The sequence below is a fragment of the Cricetulus griseus genome, chromosome 7 (genome assembly GCF_003668045.3).
Source record: "Cricetulus griseus strain 17A/GY chromosome 7, alternate assembly CriGri-PICRH-1.0, whole genome shotgun sequence".
NCBI classification, from domain to species: Eukaryota; Metazoa; Chordata; class Mammalia; order Rodentia; family Cricetidae; genus Cricetulus; species Cricetulus griseus.
The window spans coordinates 911,788-929,582 of record NC_048600.1 but is presented as its reverse complement, the minus strand read 5'-3'; the positions used below and the strand labels follow the sequence as shown (position 1 = coordinate 929,582).

The window sequence follows — 17,795 nt, the reverse complement described above, 5'->3', positions numbered from 1 at the left end:
GCGATAGGCTTGTGTCTGTCTGTAGTCTTCTACATGTCCACATCCAGTTATGCCAGCACCATTTGTTGAAGATGTTCTCTTTGTTCCATTGTATAGATTTGGACTGTTTGTCAAAAATCAGGTGTTCGTAGGTGTGTGGGTTAATATCAGGGTTTTCAAGTCTATTCCATTGGTCTACATATTTGTGCCAATATCAAGCTGTTTTCAGGACTATAGCTCTAAAAAGAGCTTGAAGTCAGGGGTCGTGATGCCTCCAGAAGTTCCTTTATTGTATAGGGTTGTTTTGGCTATCCTGGGACTTTTGTTTTTCCATATAGAGTTGAGAATTGTTCTTTCAAGGTCTGTGAAGAATTGTGTTGGGATTTTGATGGGGATTTCATTGAATCTATAGACTGCTTTTGGCAAGATTGCCATTTTTACTGTGTTGATCCTACTTATCCAAGAGCATGGGAGATCTGTCCATTTTTCTGGTATCTACCTTAATTTCTTTCTTTAGAGAGTCAAAATTCTTACAGTACAGGTCTTTCACTTTTTTGGTTAGTGGTACCCCAAGGTATTTTATGTTGTTTGTGGCAATTGTAAAGGGTGATGTTTCTCTGACTTCTTTCTCTACTAATGTGTCATCGGTATATAGTAGGGCTACAGATTTTTTTGAGTTAATCTTGTATCCTGCCACTTTGCTGAAGGTGTTTATCAGCTGTAGGAGTTCCCTGGTAGAGATTTTTGGGTCACTTATGTAGACTATCATATCATCTGCAAATAGTGAGAGTTTGACTTCTTCCTTTCTGATTTGTATTCCCTTGATCTCCTTTTGTTTTCTTATTGCTCTAGCTAGAACTTCAAGGACAATATTGAAGAGGTATGGAGAGAGTGGACAGCCTTGTCTTGTCCCTAATTTTAGAGGAATTGCATTGAATTTCTCTCCATTTAAATTGATGTTGGCTGTTGCTTTGCTGTATATTGCTTTTATTATGTTGAGGTATGTTCTTGTTATGCCTGATTTTTCCAAGACCTTTATAATGAAGGGGTGTTGGATTTTGTCCAAGGCTTTTTCAACGTCTAGTGAGATGATCATGTGTAGGGGAAGCTGTAGCCACGCCTAGTAAGGGGCTGGCTACCGACGTGTCTGACCACGCCTTCGAGGGCGTGGTCAGGGTGAGAGTTTCAGTGGCTGCTCACTTTCGGTTTCACTTTTCTGCTTGCTGTACAGACTGCTGCTGCGCCGGCTGGCTAGGTCGCTCTGTAAGTAAGGCTTTTCCCTATTAAATACCCTTATATTTCTACTTGGCTCCGTATTGGTAATTTTCCACTATATCTGGTTGTCAGGAGTGGGATATTGGAAACTTACACCCCATTTGGGACAGGTTGTGGGTTATACCGGGCCTGTGGCCTAGGCCGGGAAAGCTCCCTCTCTCCACAGGTACTCCTGGCTCCCAGCTGACCCGCTTTGCCACACAAGCGTATTCCAGCTGCTGCTGAGCTGCTCAGAACCGTTCGCCCAGCTTGGAGACTCACACAGACTTCCTAAGGTTTTACCACCTGCACTCTGGACCAGTTCGGACTGCAGCCTACCCACTCCCAGAGGCCTCCAGCCCTTGAACTGAGAAGGCCTCTGGAGTAGGTCTTGGCTTTCAGCAGGGTCCCTGCAGTGGCCTTAAAGCTGTGCTCATTTAGTGGTTGTGGCCACAAGGCCGGATAGTCTATAAGATAGGCGCAGCCGCTTTTGTGACCTCTCTCCACAGCTGCCACTGACCACTGCCAAACGCCATGGACTAACTGAATGCCTGCGCCACCCGCTAGTCAAAGATAGTTACTGCATCTGGAGCAGAATTCAGGTAGAATTATGGTGGAATATTTATCATTTGCTAAAATTGGTAATATTTTTGCTTATTATGTGAATTCAATGTTTGAGGAGGATGCTAATTTGCCAATTACTGGCCTATATGCCGTAATGGCAGTTAGCTTGCTGGTACAGATAATATTACTAGCCAGAGGGCTCAGGAACAGGGACAGAGATAACCTCACCACCTGCTTGCAGGAAATAACAGCTTTACACAATGAGGTTTTAGAAAGCGGATTAGGTCAGACCTCAATTGTGCAGCAAGTGGAACAGAAATCGGATGATAAGCTTGGCTCTGTGTCCAATACACTAAAAATAGAGCTGTCTATTACCCAAGTTGAGATGCAGCATATTTATGATAAGATAAACACAGAGAGATCCTCCATTTCTGAGGCCTTAGAGGCTATGCTGTCAGAAGACCATGACAAGCTACAGAATATCTGTAGCCATCTAGAAACTCAGATAGGCAATGTTACCCAGAAACTAGATGCAAAGGTGCAAAATACCCAGGATAGGGTTGAAGAATTGGACAATGCCATTCAATCAATTATTGAAGCATCTAAGGTAGCAGATCACAAATTTGAGTCTAGGTTTGAATGTTTGGAAGATAATTTACAGTACAGGTCTGACAGATTACATAGGTCCATACGGCTGATTGCTGAGGACTCAGTAAATCATGTAATCATGATTTACTCAGTAAATCATGACCTTGAATCTAGACTCCAATACCTAGAAGGCAGTTTCCATGCCATCCAGATACTGACTAAGGATGATTGTATTAAAGACCTAGAAAAACGTATAGAGGAGCAGTTAGAGCAATTTACAGATTCACTAACATGCTTGGAATCTTTTATGATTAAGTAGATTGAAACTTTTCATAAGGATATCATTACTAGGCTTAAAGATCATTGGGATGCCTCAGAAGCAGAATCATTCCAATCCCAGGCACCTACTCCATCCAGGTATCATAACTATTCTTCTAAGGTTGTTACTCGTACACCAGTGTACCCAGCTACCATGGTAGAAAAGCCAGCTTCTAAGAAACACCCTCATGGACGGATGGCTTATGAATGGCAAGCTATATAGCTGAAGGATCTTAAGAATATTAAAGAATCAGTTGTCTCATATGGTCTCCATAGCCCATACGTAAAACAGCTATTACATTCAAGGGAAACCTTCAGCAGGGTGACACCCACAAATTGGGAACAATTGGTAGCAGCCGTACTTGAGAATTCATGCCAAATCCAGTAGAAGGCATTGGTGATGGAAGAGACGAAGCTCCTTGAGCATCAGGGTATAAAGGAAAGTTTTGAAGCCTCTCTAGATAAGATTCTTGATGAAGGTATTTATGCTAACCCACAGGCTCAGGCTGAATATGATGATGATATACTGTCCCTATGTAGGAAAGCAGCATTAAAGTATGGTGGTCTGATAAGATACAGGGGGTTATTTCAATTTTTTTGTACCTGTTGAGGTTTGCTAATGTTGCCAAGTATGTGGTAATTTCAGAGAAGGTTCCATGTGGCACTGAGAAGAAGACAAATTGTTTTGTATTTGGATGCAATGTTCTATAGATATCTGTTAAGTCCAATTGGGCCATAACTTCCATTAGTTCCTTTGTTTCTTTGTTAAGTTTCTGTCTGGTTTCCTATCCAGTGGTGAGAGTGGGGTGTTGAAGTCTCCCACTATAAGTGTGTGGTTTTATGTGTGATTTGAGTTTTAGTAATGTTTCTTTCACAATCGTGGATGCTTTTGTATTTGGGGCATAAATGTTTAGAATTGAGGTTTCATCCTGATGGATTTCTCCTGTGATGAGGAGGAAGTGACCTCCTTCATCTCTTTTGATTGATTTTAGTTTAAAGTCCAATTTATTGGATATTAGGATTGCTAGCCCTGCTTGTTTCTTGGGTCCAATTGGTTGGAAAATCTTTCCCCAACCTTTAATTCTTAGGTGCCATCTGTCTTTGAAGTTGAGATGTGTTTCTTGTATACAGCAGAAGGATGGATTCTGTCTTCTTATCCATTCTGCTAATCTGTGTCTTTTTATAGGTGAGTTAAGACCATTAATGTTAATGGATATTAATGACCATTGATTGTTCATTCTTGTTTGTTTTTAAATAGTTGATGGTGGCGAAACTATGCATGGGGATTCTATCCCCTTTTCCTTTTGGCTGTTGGTAAAGTGGGATTATCTATTGCCTATATTTTTCTGGTTGCAGTTAACTTCCTTGTGTTGAAGATTTCCTTCCAGAACTTTCTGTAGGGCTGGGTTGGTGGATATGTATTGTTTGAATCTGGTTTTGTCATGGAATATCTTGTTTTCTCCATCTATATTGATTGAAAGCTTTGCTGGGTATAGTAGTCTGGGCTGACATCCGTGGTCTCTTAGTGTGGGTAGAATATCTATCCAGGACCTTCTGGCTTTCAGAGTTTCCATGGAAAAGTCAGGTGTAATTCTGATAGGTTTGCCTTTATAAGCTATTTGACCTTTTTTCCTTTGCTGCTCTTAATATTTTCTCTTTGTTCTGTATGCTTGGTGTTTTGATTATTATGTGGCTAGGAGACCTTTTTTTTTTTTTGGTGGATTTCTTCACCTTCTTCTATACCTATTATTCTTAGGTTTGGTCTTTTCACGGTGTCCCATATTTCCTGGATATTTTGTGTTAGGGATTTGTTGTACTTAAGATTTTCTTTGGTTGATGATTCTATTTCCGCTAGTGTGTTTTCATCTCCTGAGATCCTCTCTTCCATCTCTTGTATTCTGTTGGTTATGCTTACATCTGTAGTTCCTGATCGTTTACTCAGCTTTTCTATTTCCATCATTCTCTCAAGATTGTGCTTTCTTTATTGTCTCTATTTCAGTTTTTAGGTCTTGAACTGTTTCCTGAGAGATTTGTTGATATCTTGTATTTTTTGGTTTGTTTTTTCTTCCATTTCTTTAAAGGATTTTCTCATATCCTCTTTGAAGTCCTCTATCATTTTCATGAAGATGTTTTTAAGGTCATTCTCTTCTGCTTCATGTACATTGTGATGTTCAGGTCTTGCTGGTGTATGGTTCCTAGTCTCTGGTGGTGTCATACTGGGTTTTCTGTTGTTGTGGATTGTGGCAGAACTGCCACTGGGGCCTTGGCAGTGTCCAGGTGTGTTGGATCCCCATGAACTGTAACCGGAGACAGCTCCAGGCCTACCTGGGCTGGTGGATGGAGGCAGAACTGCCACCAGGGCCTTGGCAGTGTCAAGGTGTGTTGGATCCTGCTGCAGATCTTGGATCCTACGAGCAAAACCTCTCTAGTTGTTTTTATCAGGACATGTGATCCCAGCAACAGGAAAGGAAACTAAGATATCCATGCAACCATAACAACATTCGAGAGGAAAGAAATCTTCCATTTCTGGAAAAGATGGGCACTAGTCTTGGCCTCCAAATCCTGTCCTCTTAATACCCCAAAGGGGCTGATGGCCTCCCTGCTCTGTGGCAGTAATTGTGGTATTTAATTAGTTAGCTTTTCTCTGTCCCTTCTCTCCTGCCATTGTTTGAGCAAATAACTCCCATCTTAGTCAATCGTTTAGTTGCCCCAGTAGTTAGTAAAAGTGTGGAACATGGAAAGTGCTAGAGAACATAAGCCTAACAGGTAGAATTATATCTCAGTATTAGTTCACCCCAGACATAACAGCATAAACACATTCAGTTCAATAATGTTTGCTAAAGAACAGTAAGATGTGTGTGTGGAGGGGGTGGTATAGGTTTGGGATCTTAAGGTAGCATAGTACTACTCTGATGCTAACAAAAAAGGGATTTGTGACAATAAGCACGATGAGGGTCAGAGAATGGGAACACTAAGGGGAAACAGCAGGGTGTGTGGGGGTTTTGCTAAGACAACACAACAGAGTTCTTGCTAATAGCAGGTCCCAATAATAAGACACAAACCAAGAATGGGGGACCTTAATAGGATTCTTCCCATGTATAGACCTAGCCTAGCCTAAATCTCAGAGATACCTGATCAAGCCTAGTTCAAAGGGAGAGCCATAGCAGACACATGGAAAAGATACCTCTTTTATATTCTCAAAAGTCCATGAGTCTCCCAGGAGCACCCTTAGATTCTGGAGTCCACACTGAATCCCACCAACAAGGACGGCTCCAGAAGTACAGCACTCTGAAAAAAAATTGTATTTTGGACTGAATCGTGTTGTGTTATAGGTACTCAGCCCCATGACCTACAGCCATGGAAAGGAAAGGAAGAGAAGGTTTTAGATAGTTCCCTGTAAAAGATACCCAATGGTCTTCCTCCCTGATCTAGCTGCCGATGCAGCAACCAGATAGGTCTTGACATACCTTGCCTCAGTTGCTATATGTCGCCTTGCTTTCTGTCCTGGACTTCTCTGATGGTTATGATAATTGGTGGACAGATTCACTGGACCTGCAGCAGCCACACACTGTGGCTATCCCCCCTGCACATGTGGGGGTAGGCCAGTATAGCTCAGTCAGTAGAGCATGAGACTGTTAATCTCAGGGTCACTATGATGTCTCTCTAGAATAATGTCATGATTTGGATACAGTCCCATCACATCTGTCAGAGGTCCACACACTACCTCTCAATCCTGGGTGGGGTGGGGAGATGGTAGAATCTTTCAGAGAGAGGCCCAAATAAGAGACTCAGGACAGGTTGGCTCACTTGGAAGAGTGGTCTCTTGAAAGGAATTAGTTCCTTCATGCCTAGATTGATACAAAATAAAGCAATGCACCCACACTCCCTTGCTAGCATCTATGTATGCATTCCATTTCCTTTCCTCTGCCATGTTGGGACTAAGCACTGGGGGCTGTGGTAGGGTAGTGTTCTAAGCCATTGAATATCACAGCCACCAGAATCAGGACAAACAGGTCTCTACCTTCAATGTACTTAGCTTTGGGTATTTTTTTAAATAACCACCACAACAAACCCTGATTTGTGGAGTCACTCATGGGCATATTATGCCACAAGGAAGTGGAAAGACACAAGATAACAAATCATGAGGCCAGAAGCAGAGCCAGTCACACAGCCAGGAACTCAGTTGTTTTGACTTGTGAAGTGATTGTCACCACTTTAATTTCAAAGTTTATGTGACCAGTGTGCTTAATAGTAATATTTTGTAATTTTTTAAATATCCAAAAACTCTTCATGGTCAAATTAAATCTTTCTGCTAAAGCCCACTCTTGGTGGGAAAAGAAAGTTGTTGGGGTTTTCTAAAACTCTGCTCCTTGTCTTTCTTTTCTTTCCATAGTCCTTAGTCTGTAAAATTCAAGTAATATATATTTTACCCTACCTGCCAGAAGCCAGCCATGATATTCTCCCTTAGTTCTCTCTATACTCACTGCATCTTCTGTTTTTCCCTTGGGCTGTGAGAATCACTTCTAGACTCATCAGTCTCATAAGGCTCTGAGAAGTGGCTCGGTGAGTTCCAGGCCTGCCGCCATGCCTGACAACCTGCATTTGATCCCAGGGACCCATTTGGTGGAGAGAGAAATGGCATTCCTATATTATCCTCCAACCTCCAGTGCAGCACACCTGCACACTCTCCTGCACACAATAAAAAAGTAATAAAAATTTTAAGAAAACTTCATAATTAGTCTTAGAATTGGTCTTCAAGGTGCAATTTCCCTGCTTTGCACTCCCACCCACAGAGTGCCCACTGACCCATTTTCCTGTGTTGCTTGAAGTGACCAATGTTTTCATATTTGCCAATGTGAAGTGATGTTTCCTGGGTCTTAATCTGCACCCCTCACACCTTTAAGAATGCATGTGTACACATGAGAGACAAAGCATTTTGTGTTATCTTCTCCTTCCCCACTCCCATTCTGCAGGGAGTGAGAATATGTGCATCAGGGGGACAGCTGAAATTTCCCTCCACACTGAGGCGTATAAGGCACGATGTCTCCTTTCTAGTGTGGCACTGTCCTACTTAGAAGCTGGCTGGTTATCCTGCTAGGATTTTATACATACACACTGACAGATGCCCCAAGACCAGGGACCAGGAAACAGCATTCATGGCTCACACAGTGGCCCCTCTCTCACAGGTCACTCTGTGCCTCCTATGTACCTGGTTGTATGATAGCCTGCGCACCGTTGCCTCCTGTTCCTCTACCAATGATGTGCAGCCAGTGTTGTGAGCCTCACTTGCTCTCCTCCATCAACAGAGAAGCCCACTCCCCAAAACTGTCTTCATTTCTGCAAAAGCCGCGTAAGTCAACGGAGACGTTAAATGAAGCATGGTTTCTTTAACTTGGTTGTTTTCAAGCTCAGCATTGTGACTCATCAGCTTCCGGCAGCTTCTGACAAAACACGATCTCAGCTGTCATTTCTGCCATTTAATAATAGCAGGGTGGCCTTAGGCGAGTTTATTAATTTCTCTGAGATACAATGGCTCCATGTGTAGAATGCTAAAAGGTGTTTGTGTCAAAGGGTTCACAGGCTCAGACGAACCAGCACAGGTAAAGCACACGCCCCCTGCTGGAGACCTCGGTATGGTGTGTGCAGCACTACCTACTTGAAAGGGCGTCCTCTGGTGGAAGATGTGTCCTTTCTGAATAGAGCATAGAATCTTGCCTGGATGTTGTCCCAATTATTGCTCCCAGAGATACTTCATATGTGGAAAATAATAATTCCTATTTATTTGACTACATTTTAGGTCATTATTTATTTTGTGTGTATGTGGGGGTATAGTATATGCATGTGGTACTCACTTGTGAGTGTGCAAGTATACATGCTCTTGCACTCTCTTGTGGGGCTCCAGATTTAGAGCTCTTCTTCATGTTGAGGGGTGTGGTGGTTTGAATGAGAACGGCCCCCACAGACTCCTATGTTTGAATGCTTGGTCCCCAGTTGATGGACTGTTTAGGAATGATTAGAAGGCGCAGCCTTGTTGGAAAGGGTGTGTCACTAAGGGTGGACTTTGAGGTTTCAAAAGTCCCACCATTTCTCACTGCTTCAGGCTTGTGGATCAAGATGTGAGCTCTCAACGACCAATACTGCACCATACAGGCCTGCCTGCTGCCGCTATGCTCCCACCATGGTGGTCATGGACTTGAACCTTCCGCAACTGTGAGCCCCAAATTAAATGTGTGTGTGTGTGTGTGTGTGTGTGTGTGTGTGTGTGTGTGTGTGTGTGTTGTGTGTGTGTGATGGTGTTTCATCACAGCAACAGAAAAGTAACTAAGACAACAGGTAAGGAGACCATGTCAAATTTTTCATGATTCTTATTATCAGGGAAGGCTATCTACACACGTGCACACACACAGACACATATAGGAACACATAGACAGACACACACACACACACACACACACATAGGTACACACAGAGAGACACACACATGTACAGGCACACACATATGGGCACACACACATATAGGCACACATACATGTGCCACACACACACACACACACACACACACACACACACACAGAGAGAGAGAGAGAGAGAGAGAGAGAGAGAGAGAGAGAGAGAGCATAGCCTAGGAAGGATTAATCTGAAGAATAGCAAAAACATCTTGAGAAAATCACACCTAAAAATCAGTGATGGTTTGAAAATGTTTCATTTCCCCCCATTTATCAAGGTGTTAAAAAACCTAACAGCAATTCCAGGGAAACTTCTCTCACATAGAAAGCAATCCCAGGCCAGACACTCTTGAACTCGGGCATTTTACAGCCAAGTTACTTTAGATTTCTCACTTTACAACCCTTCTACTCTACGGTAAAAGGAACAAGAGCTCACAGGACTATCAGGACTTTTAGGGCTTCAGACTCAGTCGGCGGGTTTTATCTGATCTGAGTGATGCTTTGACTGTGTTAACACGAAAATTCAGCATCAATGGCTATGGCTTAGATCCAAAGCGCCATGCTTAGCACTGAATGGCATGTTTAACTTCTGTCTTTTTCATAATCTGAAGGCTGATCTGAAGTTATACAATAAAAAAAAGATCAATGTTTAAACTCTAAAAGACTATTAAGTTCAGAAATCTCCCTGACATCCTTTGTCTGTCCTCGGGTCACTATTTTAATATGTGTTTAAAGCACAGTAATGCCACACATGGGGATATGAGACCATCTTCAGGATCAGGCAACCCACACTCAGCCTCCCAGCCTTTGCTTCTCAGTTGAGCGGAAATCTCTGTACTACTTCATCGCTGCCTGTGGGTCCATTCCTCTGGTTGTTGCAATTTAATTTCTAAATGAGTAGTGACAATGACCTGTCTGCCTATGTCATCTTACATGCTATGCTTTTTCTTTGTCCAAAAAAAAAGAAATCCTCTCCTCAATACTCAGATCACTTTTCAGAAAACTCCAGATAAAGGCTGGATGTGGAGGGGGGGAGAGGGGGGCGCTCAGTCAGTAATGTGCTTTCTTTGAAAGCATCCCATCCCCGGATATGAAAGGCAGAAGGCTGGTGTGGTGATCAGTGACCCCAGCTTGTAATTCCAGAGCTGAGGAAGCTCACACAGGTGGATTCCTATGGCCCTTAAGGACTCTGCATAAAGAATGACATCTAAGATTGCCATCTGACCTTACATGTACCCCAACACATGCACACACACCTCCAAATTAAAGCTCAGAACACAGGCCCCTGAAATTGTCTTCCTCAGTTCAAATCCATCACCATCTCCCCATGAATTCTCTAGGATGCCATGTGGAGGCTCAGATATTAAATATAATTTAATCTTAAATATAATTTATTTTGGGGAGAAGTCACTTACACAAGAAGCAGATGGCTGCCACAGGTTCCCACGCTAAGGATCTGTGATCTGACCAGATGCAAGAGAGAGCCACCTGTTCCGACCCCAGACCTAAATTCACTCCCAGTCACATGATTACCTGTGACCATGCCCAAATCACGCCGAAATGAGCGTGGTCAGTGCTACAGGTGCTGGGGTGGGGTGGATAACTCACTACAATTCCCTGTTTGGTCTAAAGAAAAGATTTAAGCTTGACAGAAAACTATATACAAAGATAGCAAATATCAAATATGATCTAGGAGAAGGAAAAGTAAGAACAACACACTTAAGACCTATTTCCAGTGAAGCAACTAGAGAAAATGGCAAGAACTACATATCCAGTCCTAGGGTAAAGGCACAACAGATTACTCTAGAGTTGTCCTATTTGGAAAGTTTAAGTCTTATATCTAATTTCTATCTAGGAATACAGAACAATAATTGTGACACTCTAATCTTCAGCCTCATCAAAGACCTGAGAAGGAAGATAACAATTCTAGGGTAGGTAGGAAGAGCAGGTGAGCAACTTCCAAAAGTTTAACAAAGACAGAAAGAGCATGCTACCTGGACAGTCACCCAAAGTCTCACAGCAATGTCCGGGCAACCAGCTTTGGCTAAGGCTTGGATGTTCAAAGTCAGTGGTCGAGGTGGGGGCAGTTCTTTGCCCAAGGGGCCATTAGCTAAGGAGAGAATGGACTCCAGAAGGAGTGACATCAGTGCCCAACATTTTTTCAGGAATAGCTTGGTGCTGTCAGGAGCAATTGTGTCTCATGTCAATGGAGTACTAATATTAAAACATTTAAATGCCATATTCTGTAGGTCTTTGAAGTGTTTGCAGATCAAATATCTATGTCTGACTAATCTCATAGATAAAATAATAGTCTGTAATTCTCAGAAACATAGTTGTACAATGGCTGAAGATTTCCAAAATAATTTAACCAGAACAATGACTTCGAAAAATGTAACTATATACATATACATACATACATACATACATACATACATACATTTCTCAATAACAAAGATAGAAGTCAAATGTCTTGACTAGAGGAAGAACTGTAAAGTGCAATATGATAAAATATCCTCAGTTGTATCAATATACAAAATGTATATACATCAAGATAGTTTTATATTTGTGTGCAAAACATCGTAAACAGAAAGAAGACCCTAAACAGTTAACATACAATAATCTAACAATTTAAGTTATCTATAGCTAACAATTGCTAAAATTAGTTCACTAGAAAATATGTTAATCTACCATATCCCATCCTACCATACCTTTCCCATCCATGCCCTTAAACTTATCTAAAAGAGATACCGGATACCCAACCCTAAACAACTAAAACAAACCCTATGCAGGTGAATACTATCCCTTAAAGACAACAGTAGGGGAAAGGGGTGTTGTTTTCTTAGGACTGCTTCCTGCTGCAATGGGACAATGATAACTCCATGGGGGGAAAATTAGACCCACAAAAATCTTGAGAGGACTAGATGTAACATTGTAGCTAGTCTGTATGTGGTAAGAGATGCTTGACTAAAGTTCTTACCTGAAGCTCTGGCCAAGGTGTAATAAGAAGGTGCACGGTTTCAGCTAGCTAGTCTGGAGTTGTCTTGAGCCTTATAGTCCCAAACCGTTTTTAGGGTGGTGTTTGTTAGTTCAGAGGCATCAAGTTGAATCAAGTGGATTGATGAAGTGGGGCCCCATCTTCTTTCCAGAGAGTTCAAAGATTGCTCTTATGAACTTTTTTGTTCACTGTGGAGGACTTAAACATTAATAATCAGCACAGAAAGTTTAACTTCCATAGGTAAAAGTAACAATAAGGATGAAATTAAGTATGAGGAAAGTTAGGATTTCAGAGAATACAGAGTTAATTCAATAGTAGTCCTAGATTTTGTTTTCTTCTGTCTTACACCAATGGCCTTTTGATACAAGACAGAAAGTCTGAATTTCATTTAAACAACGTTTGAATTTGGAGAAGGGCCAAGTCCAACTCCAAAGCCAGGTTTGATTTTTGCATGAATAGAGACTACGATAGTGCTGGGAAGCAGGAAAACAGAAGATATGAATTTAGTACAAATATTTTACCATACATCAAATTCTTCTTTGTATGATGTTTCATTCTGGATAGCTATCCTCTATTCTTTAGCATCTACATGTTCAGTGTCCTTTTGCTTTTTGGAGATGGTTTTTCCTATAAAGACAAGAACAAAACAGCCCCCCTACCTTTTGAGGTCTCCATTCAACTCAGGGGATATGCCTTGGTGGATGACCTATCATTTCTCCTCATCAAGAGGTTCCTCTTAATTTAGGTCGTTGATCATTTATAGAAGTTTGTCAAAATATACATTTTTTTTATTCCTCCATGTACGTTTGCTTCATCTTCCATAGCTAATCTACCATCCAGAGTGGTATGATTTTTTACAATAAGCACTGGATTTTCTTTTTTTTAATTTATTTATTAGTTCTAGTTAGGGAACAAGCTTGTTTCACATGTAAGTCCCTTCTCCCCCTCCCTCCCCTCACTCCCATCCCTCCTTCCCCACCCCCAGCCTACCCCCACTCCATCCACCCACCACTCCCCAGGCAGGGTAGGGCCCTCAACGGGGCTCTGCAAAGTCCACCAAATCTTCCTGTGCTGGTCCTGGGCCCTTCCCCATGTGTCCAGGGCCAGAGTGTAACCCTTCATATGGGATGGGCTCTCAAAGTCCCTTCTTGCACCAGGGAAAAATACTAATCCACCACCAGAGGCTCCCTGGAGTGCAGAGGCCTCCTTATTGACATCCATGTTCAGGGGTCTGGATCAGTCTTGTACTGGCCTCCCCGACAGCATCTGGGGTCGATGTGCTCTCCCTTGTTCAGGCCAACTGTTCCTGTGGGTTTCTCCAACCTGGTACAGACCACTTCACTCTTCATTCCTCCCTCTCTTCAACTAAATTCCGATTTCAGCTCAGTGTATATCTGTGGATGTCTGTCTCTGCTTCCGTCAGCCACTGGGTGAGGGCTTTAGGATGGCATAAAGAGAAGTCATCAATCTCATTTTAGGGGAAGGGCTTTTAGGTTATCCTCTCCACCATTGCCTGGATTGTCAGATCGTGTCATCCTTGTAGGTCTCCGGAGATCTCCCTGGTTCCAGATCTCTTCTCGGACCTATCTTGGCTCCCTCTGATATGGTATCTCTCATCCTGCTCTCTCTCCTCTATTCTTCCCCCAATTCAATATTTCTGCCCTTCCATTTCCTCTCCTCTACTCCTCTTCTCTTGCTCTTATTGTAGCAGCTCCTTCCCCCCTACCCTCATGCTCCCAATTAGTTCAGGAGTTCATGCCACTTCCATTCCTGGGGACCATTTATCCCTTAGAGTCCTTCATGTTTCCTAGTTTCTTTGGTGAAGAGGATTATAGGCTGGTAATCCTTTGCTCTATGTCTAAAATTCATATATGAGTGAGTACATACCATGTTTGTCTTTTTGTGACTGGGTTACCTCACTCAGGATGGTTTCTTCTAGTTCCATCCATTTGCCTGCGAATTTCAAGATTCCATTGCTTTTTTCTGCTGAGTAGTACTCCATTGTATAAATGTACCACATTTTCTCAATCCATTCTTCAGTTGAGGGGCATCTAGGTTGCTTCCAGGTTCTGGCTATTACAAACAATGCTGCTATGAACATGGTTGAACATATGTCCTTGTTGAATGAATATGCACTATTTGGATATATACCCAAGAGAGGAATGGCTGGATCTTGAGGTAGACTGATTCCCATTTTTCTGAGCAACTGCCATACTGATTTCCAGAGTGGTCTTACAAGTTTGCACTCCCACCAGCAATGGAGGAGTGTTCCCTTTTCTCCACATCCTCTGCAGCATAGATTGTCATTGGTATTTTTTATTTTATCCATTCTGACAGGTGTGAGGTGGTATCTCAGAGTTGTTTTGAGTTGCATTTCTCCGATGGCCAAAGATTTTGAGCACTTTCTTAAGTGTCTTTTAGCCATTTCAGATTCCTCTGTTGAGAATTCTCTATTTAGTTCTGCACCCCACTTTTTAATTTCATTGTTTGGTGTTTTGGTGGCTAGCTTCTTGAGCTCCTTATATATTTTGGAAATCAGTCCTCTGTCAGATGTGGGATCGGTGAAGATCTTTTCCCATTCTGTGGGTGGTCGTTTTGTCCTACTGACTGTTTCCTTTGCCTTGCAGAAGCTTCTCAGTTTCAGGAGGTCCCATTTATTAATTGCAGACCTCAATGTCTGTGCTACTGGCGTAATGTTCAGGAAACGGTCTCCTGTGCCAATTTGTTCAAGGGTAATTCCCACTTTCTCTTTTAGAAGATTCAGTGTGGCTGGATTTATGTTGAGATTTTTGATCCATTTGCACTGAAGTTTTGTGCATGGTGACAGGTATGGGTCTATCTGCAATTTTCTGCATGTCCGAATCCAATTGTACCAGCACCATTTGTTGAAGATGCTATCTTTTTTCCATTGTATAGATTTAGCACATTTGTCAAAAATAAGGTATTCATAGGTGCGTGGGTCAATATCAGGGTTTTCAATTCGATTCCATTGGTCTATCTGTCTATTTTTGTGCCAATACCAAGCTGTTTTCAGAACTATGGCTCTATAGTAGAGCTTGAAGTCAGGGATGGTGATGCCTCCAGAAGATCCTTTATTGTAAAGAGTTGTTTTGGCTATCCTGGGTTTTTTATTTTTCCATATAAAGTTGAGTATTGTTCTTTCAATGTCTGTGAAAAACTGTGTTGGGATTTTGATGGGGATTGCATTGAATCTGTAGATTGCTTTTGGCAGGATTGCCATTTTTACTATGTTAATTCTACCTATCCAAGAGCATGGGAGATCTTTCCATTTTCTGGTATCTTCTTTAATTTCTTTCTTTTAAGTCTCAAAGTTCTTATTGTACAGGTCTTTCACTTTTTTGCCAAGCTGTGACTGTTTATTAACTGACCAGATTACAAAAATACCACAGGCAACACCTTAGTTCATCCATCTAATAAGCCTGTTTATCTGGCCTTCCCTGTTGCCAGCATCACCACCTTCCACAAAATGAGTTGTCTTTTTCTTCATTCCACCTTGTGGAGAAGATAATTTGAAGGGAAACAGGAAGTTATTTGCTTCCTTGAAGCGTTTTCCAACTGTATAGATCTCATGAATTAGATCCTCCATGCAGATGATTCCATATTTACCAAGAGATCGAGCAATCAAGGAATTGTCTGTCAAGGCAATTCTCTTCTTATTGATTTTGCCATAGCCACGCTTGTAGATGAGCTCCTTTACTGACTTCAGGTTGGGGTACCCCCATGCAATGTATGGTTCCACAATCCTCAGCATATTAATTGAAGCCTTGTTGAGCTTAACAAAGGTGCCATTGAAGATCTGATGGAGACGGAGCAGCTGCAACACCTTGGGGACCTTTGGGCTTACACCATTGATACCTCAGATTCGGGTGACAAATGCCAGCTTGGGTTCTGCAGGCACATAGAAGTTTCCAGTTTTCCTTGCCATCCTAGCCATGCGAATCTCCATCCAGTACATCTGCCTGTATTCCTTGTGGTAATGTTTTACCTTTTCATAAATGAGCTTCCTCCGTGTCTTCCGCAGTGTCTTCAATACAAAGTTCTTCCAAAAGCGCTTCACCTTCAACTCTGCGAAATTCTTTCGCTTTTTCTTAAGGGTTTCTGGCACAGCAGGAACCTTCTTTTTCTTCTCCGGCACCGCCTCCATGGTTCCAGTCGGAAAACAGAGAGAGCGGCACTGGATTTTCTAATCATCTTGGGGAAGATTGTCCTCCACAATGACTGGGAATGACCAAACCACTTTTGACTGGGAGCCTTCTAGAGCCGCCCCCCCCCAAGGAGTTTCCCGATTGTAAAGGGTTTCCTTGCTTGTCCCTGGTTGATCTACATTCATTGGTTCATTTGCATCTTCTACATAATCCATAAAGTTGAGGCCTTCTGTTTGAGTCATTCCTAGAAGGAGCATTATTTCTAGGAATGCCTTGCCCACAATTTCTTCTTAGAAGTCCTATTCTGCCACAGTTAAAACATCTGGTATTTGGTGTCTTTTCAAACCTTTAGAGATTGCTTCTTCTACCCAACCTTTAGTGTCATAATCGTTATAGTCAATGTTGGTTGTGCACAGGATCTATTCATCTAATGGTGCTGATCTGATCTTTAAGAGCCAAATCACCTTTTTGCATTGTGGATTTGAATTCTCATAAGCTAAAGATTTTATGAGTATTCGCCAAGCTTCTGGATCTGCTACTCCTATTTGTATTGCTCTGGGCTAGTCAAGCAACCTTGCCCATGTTCAGGTTCTGGGGTTGGGCCCAGATGTGGAGGCATGGATAAGGGTTCGAAGAACTAGGTTCAAATATTAAATATAACTTATTTCCGGGAGAAGTCACTTACACAAGTAGATGGCCGCTGCAGGTTCCAGCTCTAAGGATCCATACTGGCTGCTCTCTCTGTGACCAATCAGAGGCAAGAGATAGCCACCTGTCTCGACCTCAGACTAAACTCACTCCCAGTCATGTCCTCAACTGTGACCATGCCCAAATGGGCATGGTCAGCGCTACAAGTGCAGGCGGGGTGGATGTCTCACTACAATGCCGCCTATTTCTGTAGCTATGTCAGGTACTCCTGAGAATTGAAGTGGCTATTTTCCTTCACTCCAGACTCTGTTTAACTTTTAGCCATTCCCTGGGAATGGCTGCTTCTACCCAATTCACTTACACAGATGTAACTACAACCACAAAACCACTGTTGACTTCGGTCCCCCAGAGACCTGTTCATTATCTGTCATTAAATGTTTTAAAACTTTGCATAATTGATCTGGCCAATAAGTCATCATTGATTTATGGGTTTCTGTGCTGAAGAGCCTACTCTTTAAAAATTCATAACCCCAGTGTGTGTCTTTACAATCCATTAGCTGTTTACATACCCACTGTCTTAGCATTGATTGACCTTGGACTGAGATTCTCATGGACTTCTTTTATTTTTATACATATAGGAAAGCAATACTTCAGCATTGTCCCTTGACAGCTACACTTTGATTTCTCCACCCCCCACTCCTTCAAAATGAAAACTTTACTTGAAATGATGAATAAATAAAGCATATTCCATAAACAGTCCTTCACTCTTATTTAAGCATGTGGGCTGTGTTGTGAGAACCTCCTTCCCCCACCACCAGATTCAAGTGTGTAAATGTT

General features: G+C 42.1%; 1 pseudogene; it reads right to left on the bottom strand.

Moving 5' to 3' along the window:
- Positions 1-15,499: 15,499 nt before the first annotated feature.
- Positions 15,500-16,324, bottom strand: LOC100766815 (annotated as a pseudogene).
- Positions 16,325-17,795: the final 1,471 nt, after the last annotated feature.